Genomic DNA, 13195 nt, shown 5'->3' with positions numbered 1-13195 from the left:
CCTCCAGCTGTTGCAGAACTAAACATCCCATGAGGCATTGTAAAACTCTGACATTCACAGGCATGACTAGGCATGATGAGAATTGTAGTTCCTGAACAACTGGAGGGCCATAGTTTGAAGACCCCTGGTGTATGGGCTGCTTAACACATAAACTTCCACAGTTTTGCCTGAGAAAGTATCTTACCAAAGATGAAACTCCTGATGCAGGGACTACCAGCAATGGGACTTCAAGCTGTGTGCAGGCTTTTGTGAAAGACAGTGAGCCAATCACTTGAGATGGGGGGGGGGGGGGGGTTCTGTGCAAAGAATATGTTTGGAGGGAAGAGAGTTTTCAACTATTTGACATTTTTAGAAAGTCAAGCCTGAGATCAAGACTAAAATGAAAATTTTCTAAGAATATTAATGGATTGGCTTGTGTAGCAATTATATTTGTTATACATTTTTCACTATTTTTTGTATTAAAGTGGGAGTAAACTCACATGGAGGATTTTTACCTATAGGGAAGGCTTACCTAAAAGTACAGTAAATATCTCCTAAACGTTTAGGAGATATTTACTTGTGCAGCCGCCGGTGACATCATCCCGCATGCGTGGCAATGACTTCATGGCGGCTCGTCCAATCAAAGGAGCGGAGCCTGCCAACCCGGAAGGAAGACCTGGTGATGATGGAAGCCCCGTCAGCTGGTAAGTTTCACATAATGTCCAACTGCAGCTTTAAGGCATAAATGAAGCCAGTCATTTAGGACAATTACCCATTTTAGTTTTCTTATTATATGAACTTGGAATTGTGGAGCTGTCAGGTTTTTTTATATAATCGTTAATATCTTATTAGGTGTTTTAGATGTCTGTGATCGAATTTGCCATTTTAGTTTTGTTTTAAGGGAACTATGTAATAAGAAACTAGTCTTGGCTATTACTGGCCTACTCTCCTTTTGGTAATACTACATACAGTGCCTTGAAAAAGTATTCACACCCCCTAAAAAATTTTCCACATTTTGTCATGTTACAACCAGAAACGTAAATGTATTTTATTTGGATTTTATGTGACAGACCAAAACAAAGTGGTACATAACTGTGAAGTGAAAGGAAAATGATAAATGGTTTTCAACATTTTTTACAAATATGTGAAAAGTGTGGCGTGCATTTGTATTCACCCCCCTTTACTCTGATACCCCTAATCCAGCTTTACATTTCTCCACAACTTAATTCCTGACCTGTCTGGTGTGTTCCTTGTCCTTCATGATGCTGTTTGTTCTCGAAAGGTTCTCTTACCAAACCGCTGAGGGCTTCACAGAACAGCTGTGTTTAGTTTATTTTATTTAGTTAGGGGTATCGGGGTGAAAGGGTGCTGAATACAAATGCACGCCACATTTTTCACATATTTATTTGTAAAAAACTTTGAAAACCATTTATCATTTTCCTTCCACTTCACAATTATGTGCCGCTTTGTGTTGGTCTATCACATAAAACCCAATAAAATAAATTTGCGTTTTTGGTTATAACATGACAAAATGTTGAAAATTTCAAGGGGTATGATTACTTTTTTAAGTCACTGTATTTCTGATAATGTTCCTCTTCCCCTGGTGAGAAGCTCCACACTTTTGGATGAATGCATCCACATAGTGGTGGTGTCCTTGCATTGGCAGCTTGTCCTGTCATATGCAATATCCTGCAAGATATGGGGTGTATGAAACTATTTGGACAAAATTTCAAGGGGTATGAATACTTTGTTAAGGTACTGTACCTGCCTCTTTTGTTAATCCTAAAGCTTCAGTAATTTCTAAGCCAATGACCTGGATTTAGAGTGCCAATCACATTTTTTAAAATAAATATTCTGCACTAAACAAAAAAGAATCTGTGCCCCCTAAAAATCATAAAAGAGAAAAATATATATATATATATATATTTTTTTGCTTATCCACTTTACGTCCTTAGTCCATTTACAAACAGTTGAAGCCGGTTATAACGGCAACATGGTTGCTACAACAGGTTTTTTTAGAGTCGCACTGAATCACACAGGCGGCAGAAGAGGGTCCCCTCCCCCAACATTCCTACCACTGATTTTACTGGGCTCCCCTGTTGTAACATCCTCTTTTATATTTTACCAAACCACTGCGTATTATATTGTGGTTTTGTGTATTAAAATTCATTGAGGTGTATTTTTTCCCAAATAATGTTTTCCAAACAATATCATGTGACATAAAAATTTCAACACCCACTATTTTGTTCTCTAGGGCCTCTGTTTAAAAAATATAATGTTTGGGGGTTCCAAGTAGTTTTATAGCAAAAATATAAATAAATAAATTTTTTACATGTAGCAGAGGAATGTCTGAATTGGCCCGACTGAAACTGGGCAAAATAATTTTTTTTTTTTTTTTTTTTTTACCATTTTTTTTTTTATATATTGATCAGGGTTCTTTGGTAACCAAAGAGTCCCTCCTGAGTTTGGTAGAGATTCCTTGAGCAGTGAACATTGGTACATTGATTTACCACTTACACTGATCACAAATGGAAGGAGTAACTTCTAAACTGATCACCGATGCAATGGGGTGATTTCCACCAACCACCGATGTAAGGGGTAACCCGACACAGCAATGTTTATTGTCTGTCATTCTTTTCTACAATTATTTATGTCACGAATATTACTGAAAATTATTTTGTAGAGGGTTGGTTACAAACATCTGCCCTGGGTGTATTCAGCTTATTGATCACAGTAATATACCATGAGCTGAAGATATAATCCTGTTTAGTTGGGTTTCCTCAAGACCTTAAAATGATTTTAAGGGTTCTTCAGGAGTAAAGAGGTTGAGAAAGGCCGGTACAGACCATCGAGGTATGATTCTGAGAGGGGAGGGGGACACAAGGACCAAACCTCCCATTAAGGTCCCGGGGGGAAGGGGAATGAGGAAGGGGAAGAAGAGGAAATTAGGACTTTAAGGGTACTGTAGTCATGGATACAAAAAGAAGTAAAAAATGATGGTTTTATTCAAGAATATTTAAAAATTCAGAGCACAAAGAGACACAAAGGTGTGCTACAACAATACAAAATAAATAAACATAAGCAAGTACAATTGTGATTATCCCAACAGGGATTTTCAGACATTCAGGCGTGTGTTCCTCGACATGTTTCGTGGTAAAGACCACTTCTTCAGGAGGGTATTTTAAACACTATGCTTATTCTAATAATGATAAACCGTAAATTAGTATTCAATGTCTCCAAATATAGCAGGACAAGTACATACATAAGTGGGAGGGATTAACTTACCCGATGCTGAAAGCCACTATGGATCACAAACAGAGGGCCCGACCACCAAAATGCCTCTCACCGGCGGACATGGGAGACACTATAGTAAACCATTTAAAGAAATACCGGGTAAGGTAATCCCTCCTACTTATGTATGTACTTGTCCTGCTATATTTGGAGACATTGAATACTAATTTACTGTTTATCATTATTCGAATAAGCGTAGTGTTTAAAATACCCTCCTGAAGAAGTGGTCTTTACCACGAAACATGTCGAACACACGCCTGAATGTCTGAAAATCCCTGTTGGGATCATCACAATTGTACTTGCTTATGTTTATTTATTTTGTATTGTTAGCACACTTTTGTGTCTCTTTGTGCTCTGAATTTTTAAATATTCTTGCATAAAACCATCATTTTTTACTTCTTTTCGTATGCATGACTACAGTACCCTTAAAGTCCTAATTTCCTCTTCTTCCCCTTCCTCATTCCCCTTCCCCTCGGGACCTTACTGGGAGGTTTGGCCCTTGTGTCCCCCTCCCCTCTCAGAATCTATACACATTGGATGTTGGTACTATTTACCACACTATATCACATGCTTTCATAAATACATCAAGGTATGATACCTTACATTATATCATCCATATCTTTTACATCAATACATAGAACCATTTTTAGGTTCTTTATGTGTTTCCTGGAAGGTTAACTTCTACAGAGGAACTGGTGTGGTGTTTGTAATATCGATCTCAAAATGGGCCACAAATGTCCTTCAAGTAGGATACAACCATCCCTACATCACAACTCCAGAATGGCAAGGAACTCATGCCTCCAAAAGAGGAAGAATGTCCCCAGACTGGAGACGAGTTTCCCCTCTGTCCTCCCCATGGACCACCAGGAGGTAGATGTAAAAGATGGCCGTCTCTCACGCCTACCTGCAGAAAATATAAATAGTATGTGACGAATATTAGTGAGAAAATATTGATTATATGTTATAGGTTTGTGCAATATTTTGAGCTCTGTCTCTAGATATATAATATGTTTTTAATAATTTCAGGTGTACAGATTGTACACCGACAACCATATAGCGAGAAATTTCAGAGAATTGGAACAATCTGATACATATGCATTCTGTAATACAGGTGATCCCCCGGGTTACAAACATCCGACTTACCAAAGACTCCTACTTATAAAAGAAGAGAGACAACAGGAAGTGAGGAGAAATCTCCCCCTAGGAAGGGAAACTCTCTCCTGGAAGAGTTCTCATGGGAAAAAGGTGTCTCCACTGAAGCTTTATCACTAATCCTTGTTTCCACAACAACCCAATGTTTTCAAAATCCAGTTAGAGGGACAGAAATTGAGGGGAAATCTTCTGAACAGGGGTGGAGACAGCAAAATAAATGGTACAGGGGTTTTAACCCTTCCCTATGCTATCCAAAAAAAATTATAAATTCTTCTTTTGGCTGGGGCTACACTTAAAAAAAAAAATGTACCTGTTCCGACTTACAAACCAATTCGATTTAAGAACAAACCTACAGTCACTACCTTGTTTGTAACCCGGGGACCGCCTGTACTATACAACAGTGCAAAAAGTCAACTTTAGAGGAGTAATAAACTCCAAAAGGGTGGCCAGAGGGACAGAATAGGTTCCAGCAGTGCCCAGGGCAAAGATGCCAGGCTGCCCCCCCCCCTTCATTATGTGCAAGCTTATGAGGGGGAGGAAGAGCACAGCCTGCCCCCTCCTCTTGGCTCTCTCCTCCTCTCCTTGCCACTTCCAGCCCTTGGCTGACAGAAGTAGTGATACTGCTGTCACTACTCCTGTCAGTCTTATAGTAGAAGGTACTTGCGGCGCCCCCATCCCTACAATACATGCAGCGCCCAGGGAAGCCGTCCCTTCCGCCCACCTCTTGTCCCGACCCTTGGTTCCAGAGTACCATTTGGCAGCAATATAATGCCTGGAAGGCCTCTTGGAGGTGGGGTACTCTGTGGATTGGATGGTGAGATGGGGTGGAAGAGTGGATGAATTAGGAATGGGATGTGAGGAAGGTAAAGGAGTGGGGGAGAAGGACAGGAAGGGAAGTAGGGGTAGGGTGAAGGGAAAAGGATTGATGGAATAAAAAGAAATGTAAAAGGTTGCATGGTTGTTGCAGTTAGTGCTTCTGAAATGATTGAGGCCATAGAAAGACGGGTACCTAGCAATCAAATGGCAGCCTCTTTATTCCTAAAGACACCAAAATATTAGGGCCCCTAACCGAATCTGGGGGAATGATAGTTATATCTGTTGATCTGAGAACGCTAGCTGTTATTTCTGGGGTCCCAAACCACAATTTATACACCTCTGCTTTAGAGCAAGGATGGATTACTTCACCTTTTATTGAGCTACTACAAGACCCAGGATGCCCTGCTAGTTCTTAGTCAAGGCAGGAACTTCACCAGTGGTACCAGTGCCTGTGCCGTCTTAACTTGGAGGATGTAGATACCAGGCGTGTTGTCGGAGGTGTGCCTACTTTTTATGCATCTTCATTTAAACTGCTGTTTTTCCTTTTTGTGCACTTTTTATTTCATTGTGAAGTACCAGATGTCTTATAATCCTTACATGGTGTATTATATGTAATTACGATATATATTTTATACATTTTACATCTCATGACATTGTGGAAATATGTGTTATAGTTGTGATTGTATATTTATTGTATAAATTGATAAGCATTATAACTAAATGCTAAACTAAATGTATTATTATTATTATTATTTTTTTGTGTGGCTAAGATGTGTGCGATATTTGATTGGTTAGAACGTGACAACACGGACATTTGGGAGCGCACTCGTCTGAGGACCATCCCGCTTAATAAAGCTCTTACAAAACATTGAACAATCTTTGAGAAGCTTCCTTGAAGCCCTCAAAGTCCAGCGATGGATAAAGATCTTAATGTAAGTGCAGGCTGTCGTTTTTTAACCAGCTTTGGGCAGGTTTCAGGAGCTTAAGCTTAAAGCTTGCTTAAAGCTACAGACTTGCACTTGCCAACTGAGATATACAAATGCCAGTGTGTCTAGAGCAAAACAAAAAATGCTTTTTAATGCTCCTGAGTGATCTGAGAAATAATGGGGTGGGTCACCGTTAGATAGATTTCAAATTTTTCTAAGACGAAAAAAAAAAAAAAAAATATATATATATATATATATATACACACACACACACACTGCTCAAAAAGTTAAAGGAACACTTTGAGAACACATCAGATCTCAATGGGGAAAAAAATCTCATGCTGGATATCTATACCGATATGGACTACCATGTGTTAGGAAGGAACGTAAGGATGCCACATTGTTTGATGGAAATGAAAATTGTCACTCTACAGAGGGCTGATTTTAAAGACATCCCGAAAATCAAAGTGAAAGAATGATGCAGCAGGCTAGTCCATTTTGCTGAAATTTCATTGCAGCAACTCAAAATGGTAGTTTGTGTGGCCCCCACGGGCTTGTGTATGCATGCCTGACAACGTCGGAGCATGCTCCTAATGAGACGATGGATAGTGTCCTGGGGTATTTCCTCCCAGATCTGGACAAGGACATCACTGAGCTCCTGAACGGCGTCGGATAGACCAAAACATAATGTCCCAGAGGTGTTCTGTTGGATTCAGGTCAGGCGAGCATGGGGGCCATTCAATGGTATCAATTCCTTCATCCTCCAGGAACTGGCTGCATACCCTCGCCACATGAGGCCGGGCATTGTCGTGCACCAGGAGGAACCCAGGACCCATTGCACTAGTGTTTTGGATGTTTTGGAACTACATTTCCCATGATGCTTATGCACTCTGCAGTGTAGTTGAGCACCATGGGAAATTTAGTTCCAAAACATCTGGGGTGCCAAGGTTCGCCATCACTGGTCTAGCATATGTAGAGGTCTGTGCATCCCACCATAAATATGCCTCCCCAGACCATCACTGACCCACCACCAAACTGGTCAAGCTGAACAATATTACAATGTTCTCCATGGCTTCTCCAGACCCTTTCACGTCTGTCACATGTGCTCAGGGTGAACCTGCTCTCATCTGTGAAAAGCACAGGGAGCCAGTGGTGGACCTGCCAATTCTGGGGTTTAATGGCAAATGCCAATCAAGCTCCAAGGTGCCGGGCAGTGAGCACAGGGCCCACTAGAGGAGGTCAGGCCACCTTTTATGAAGTCTGATTGTTTGGTCAGAGACATTAACACCAGTGGCCTGCTTTATACCATTTTGTAGGGCTCTGGCAGAGCTCATCCTGTTCCTCCTTGCACAAAGGAGCAGATACCGGTCCTGCTGATGGGTTAAGGACCTTCTATGGCCCTTTTCGGCTCTCCTAGAGTAACTGCCAGTCTCCTGGAATCTCCTCCATGCTCTTGAGACTGTGCTGGGAGACACAGCAAACCTTCTGGCAATGGAACATATTGAAGTGCCATCCTGGAGGAGTTGGACTGCCTGTGCAACCTCTATAGGGTCCAGGTATCGCCTCATGCTATCAGTAGGGACACTGACCCTAGCCAAATGCAAAACTAGTGACAAACAGTCAGACAAGATCAGTAGGGAAAAAAATGTTGTTGGCCTCGACCTGTAAAACCATTCCTGTTTTGGGGGGTCATCTCATTGTTGCCCATCTAGTGCACCTGTTGTTTTTTTCACTAACACCAAGCAGCTGAAACTGATTAACAACCCCCTCTGCTACTTAACTGACCAGATCAATATCCCAGGAGTTTAATTGCCTACTCTGATTTAAAAGTGTTCCTTTAATTTTTTGAGCAGTGTATATAGCGATAGGCTGCCAGTGATGCCTGCATATACCGTTTAGATTAAATTTCTGTTCTGGTTGGTGATTATGGTGGGTTGCAGAATCCAGCAGCATTATCTCCATATTGGTCTTTAGCCCCCTCCCCTCTTTTAAATGGGAGGAGTCTTAGCATGCTTACTGCGATTGCCATAATGTTAATCAGAGTATATAACAGGGTAAGTGAGACCTCCTTATACTATAGATGGAGCTGGGAACTTGGAAGACATTTTTCCACTGGAAACCCTGACCTTAATGTGCCAGCATCTACCTGAAGCTGAAATATCACTTTTTGGGTAGATTGATTGTTAAAAACCGTGAATAGTAGTTCTATGTGTTTATTTTTTTATTTGTTCTATTTTTTTTAGGGTTCCTATCACCTAAAACCAGTGCCTCAGAAATAGCGCTGTTTCTTAAATGGATAGGCCTCATTTTTATGATTTTTGGTTCAATGCACAACAAGGCCTCCATGACTTGTGTAGGTGACAGGTGCCCTTTATATTCTGTGACTTCATGTAAACATGTTGGTGAGAATTCATTAAGCTGCTCAGTTGTGTCTAGTAGCCATTATTGTGTATTTTGTGATAGCCTAAAAAATAAAAATTAAAAATATAATCTTTTGCATGTCCCTATTTTTGATTTATTTTTTTGTAAATTTGCTTTTTAGTCATTTAGATTATAATAATTTTACAGACATTTGAAACATTTATAGCCAAAAAATAAAGAAAAATTACCGTATATACTCAAGTATAAGCCAACCCGAATATAAGCTGAGGCACCAAATTTTACCACAAAAAACTGGGAAAACTTATTGACGAGTATAAGCCTAGGGTGGGAAATGCAGCAGCTACTGGTAAATTTCAAAAATAAAAATAGATACCAGAGGCTGTGGGCATGGTACAGGAGAGGAAGAAGCTGCGGTAATGGTGCAGGAGATGCAGGGGCTGCGGGCATGGTGCAGGAGATGCAGGGGTTGATGGCATGGTGCAGAGGCTGCGGGCATGGTGCAGGAGATACAGAGGCTGCGGGCATGGTGCAGGAGATGCAGGCTGAGGGCATGGTGCAGGAGATGCAGGGGCTGCAGGCATGGTGCAGGAGATGCAGGGGCTGCGGGCATGGTGCAGGAGATGCTGCGCGCTTGGTGCAGGAGATGCAGGGGCTGCAGGCAGGGTGAAGGAGATGCAGGGCTGAGGGCATGGTGCAGGAGATGCAGGGCTGAGGGCATGGTGCAGGAGATGCAGGGCGAGGGCATGGCGCAGGAGATGCAGGGCAGAGGGCATGGCGCAGGAGATGCAGGGCGGAGGGCATGGCGCAGGAGATGCAGGGTGGAGGGCATGGCGCAGGAGATGCAGGGCTGAGGGCATGGCGCAGGAGATGCAGGGCTGAGGGCATGATGCAGGGCTGAGGGCATTCTACAGGATATGCAGAGGCTGCGTAGGGGTCTTACTTACCCATCCCCGAGGCGCCTTACATTTAAAAATGGCGCCGCCCGGAGCCACACGTCATTGCGCATGCGCCGTCTGCCCGAGAATGGCGCACGTCATTGCGCATGCGCAGTGTACATGTCGGGCCGTCCACCACTGGTGTTCAGTCAGCCCCAGGGAGAACAGGTAAGTGGGACCCTCACTCAAGTATAAGCCGAGGGGGGCTTTTTCAGCATAAAAAATGTGCTGAAAAAGTTGGCTTATACATGAGTATATACGGTAACAATCACAATATCAAATCAAAATAAATGTCATAAAAGTTACCAAAAGTAATGAAAAATTTAGGCAGTATGCACGGAGAGCAAGATTAAAATCACAGTGGGTGGGAACTAGAAGCAATAAGCCACGCCGGCCACTGCAGTGACTCCACCTTCTCTCTGCCCCTGAGGATACAAAATAGAACTGATATGGGGCAGGAGCAAAGTATAATGTAACCTATCTCTGTAAAACCTACTGAACCTCTAGCCAAAACTTATTTTATTTTGTTTAGTTTGTGGAAGGATTAGAGCCTTCGACAGGTTTCTACCGCAATGTTCCTACTTCCTGTCCCATTGGGAATTTTCCCAGTGGCAACACAAACAGCAGGTAATGCCTGGGAGGATCTGACCCTTTTCAGGACTATGCAAAAAAGTTTTCTGTTTAACCTTACAGAAGAAAACATTGAAGCCTCCTGTGCTACCCTCAAACTTGCACATTCCAAAGCAGTTCAGCAATGGCAGCTCCCATATTTCCTTCCTAAAGTGGAAACTTCACCGGAAATTTTTTTTTTAACATCTGACAAGTTTTTACTGCTGTTTGTATGATCTCTGAGGAAATCCCTCACTTTCTGTAATGTCCCTCAGACAGGAAGTTAAATCTTCCCACAAACTGCAGTAAAAGCCTAGCAAAGGCTCAAAGTAAAACTATAGGCAAAACTTTTTTTTTCCATTTTGGATAGAGCAAGGGAGGGTCGTGACCTCTGACAGTTTATTTTTTGCCATTATTGGGGAGATTTCCCTTCACTTCCTGTCCCATAGCCAGGACAGGAAGTGAGAGGAAATCCCTGCAAATGAAGGTAATCCCTTGGAGTTGATCCACATTGAAAGATTTCCCCTTTTACCTTTCTGGAGACAACTTACCTTTTAGTTGTACAATTTTTATCTAAAGTAATTTGTTTTCAGTTTTGGATAGAGAAGGGGTGGATCAGAACCCCTGGCAGGTTCTATTGCCTGCCTGTCTATGTCCACCTCTGGGGAAATTCACCACACTCTGTGTACTGGTGACTAAATTTGATGAGAAATTCAAATTTTTACAGCCATCTGAACAGGAATAGAGGGAAATCTTCCAGTGGGAACAGCTATTCTGGTGACAACTGTCTTAAAGAAGATTTCCTCTCCTTGGGTCTTCAGCAAAGGAAGTAAAAGGAAATGAACCCAATGTGACACAGCCTCTGCTCTATCGGAAACAAAACCCCCAGATGGACACAGTCTCTGCTCTATCCAAAACTAGAACCCCAGCGAAAGACAGCCCCTATTCTGTCTGACACAAAAACTCCAATGGGCCACAGTCTCTGCTCTTTCTGAAACAAAAACCCCAGCTGGACACAGCCTCTACTCTATCCGAAACAAGAACTCCAATGGGCCACAGCCACTGCTGTATCCAAAACAAGAACTCCAAGGGGCCACAGCCACTGCTGTATCCAAAACAAGAACTCCAAGGGGCCACAGCCACTGCTGTATCCGAAACAAGAACTCCAATGGGCCACAGCCACTGCTGTATCCGAAACAAGAACTCCAATGGGCCACAGCCACTGCTGTATCCGAAACAAGAACTCCAATGGGCCACAGCCACTGCTCTATCCGACACAAGAACTCCAATGGGCCACAGCCACTGCTCTATCCGACACAAGAACCCCAGCGAAAGACAGCCCCTATTCTGTCTGACACAAAAACTCCAATGGGCCACAGTCTCTGCTCTTTCTGAAACAAAAACCCCAGCTGGACACAGCCTCTACTCTATCTGAAACAAGAACTCCAATGGGCCACATCCACTGCTCTATCCAAAACAAAAAATCCCAGCTGAAGAAAGTCTCTTCTCTATCCAAAACTAGAACACCCAACAAGACAGAGCATCTATTTTATCTGACACAAAAACGGAACACATTCCTTACTCTCGCACAAATAAAAACCCAGAGGTACACATCCCCTGTTCTGTCCCAAACAAACAAGCCCAATGGGACTTGGCCCCTGCTGTAGCTAAAACAAAACCCCCAACAGGACACAGCCTCTGCTCTCGCTGAAAGAAAAACCCCAACGGGACACGACCCATGTTCCATCTCAGCCTTTTTCAGCCAAGGTGCCTTAAGATTTTTTCAGGGGTGCCTTGGCAAAATGCCTAAAAATTGCCCAAAAATGTATACAAGCCAGCAGGTGGATCAAGCCTGTCTTTTAGTTACTCAAAGCCACAGGTTTCTATTGTGCTCCATTTCAACCTTCCAGCCAATGGCATCCTAACAACCAGTGATGTCATTAGTGTTGATATGAATGGTGTTGATTGCCTGCACAGCATCCTTGTTTTACCCTCCCCTGCCCCTCTCTGTCAACACTGGGGTCACATTAGCTGAGTGATGGAGAGAAACTGAGGGAGTGGAGAAACACTGGCATACTAGTAGGTACTAGTGTGAAAAAGTGTATTTGCTTTGTAAGTATAAATCGCTTGTAATGTTGGGTGTCCTACATGTGTCGATGCTGCTGAGATGTCTTGAGACTGGCCATCATTTTAAAGGGTGCGTTGAGATTGTCCATAATTCTAAAGGGTGCCTTGAGACTGTCCATTATTCTAAAGGGTGTCTGGAGACTGTCCATAATTGTAAAGGGTGTCTTGAGATTGTCCATAATTCTAAAGGGTGCCTTGAGACTGTCCATTATTCTAAAGGGTGTCTTGAGACTGTCCATAATTGTAAAGGGTGTCTTGGGATTGTCCATAATTCTAAAGGGTGCCTTGAGACTGTCCATAATTCTAAAGGGTGCCTTTAGATTGTCCATAATTCTAAAGGGTGCCTTGAGACTGTCCATTATTCTAAAGGGTGTCTTGAGACTGTCCATAATTCTAAAGGGTGCCTTGAGACTGTCCATAATTCTAAAGGGTGTCTTGAGATTGTCCATAATTCTAAAGGGTGTCTTGAGACTGTCCATAATTCTAAAGGGTGCCTTGAGACTGTCCATAATTCTAAAGGGTGCTTTGACTGAAAAAAGGCTGAGGAAACGCTCCAACAGGACACAGCCACTGCTCTATCTGAATGAAAAACTACAACGGGACACGGCCTATGCTCTAGCTAAAACAAAACCCCAACGGCACCCGGGACCCTTCTCTAGCCAAAACAAAACCTCCAACAGGACTAAGCCTCTGCTCTATCTGAAAGAAAACACTCCAACCCAATGGGACACAGCCCCTGCTCTCGCTGACAAAAACAATGGGACATGGTCCATACTCTGGCTGAAACAAAACCCCAATGGGACCTGGCCCCTACTCTAGCCAAAAAAGAAAAACCCCAACAGGATACAGCCTCTGCTCTATCGGAAAGAAAAACTCCAACGGGACACGGTCCCTGAGCTTGCTGAAACAAAACCCCAATGGGACCCAGCCTCCGCTCTAGCCAAAACAAAGCAGTGGAGTTACTTGCCTTTTTTCAAC

Source organism: Pelophylax lessonae (assembly GCF_965119305.1).
Source record: "Pelophylax lessonae genome assembly, chromosome: 1".
NCBI lineage: Eukaryota > Metazoa > Chordata > Amphibia > Anura > Ranidae > Pelophylax > Pelophylax lessonae.
This window is presented reverse-complemented; position numbering follows the sequence as displayed.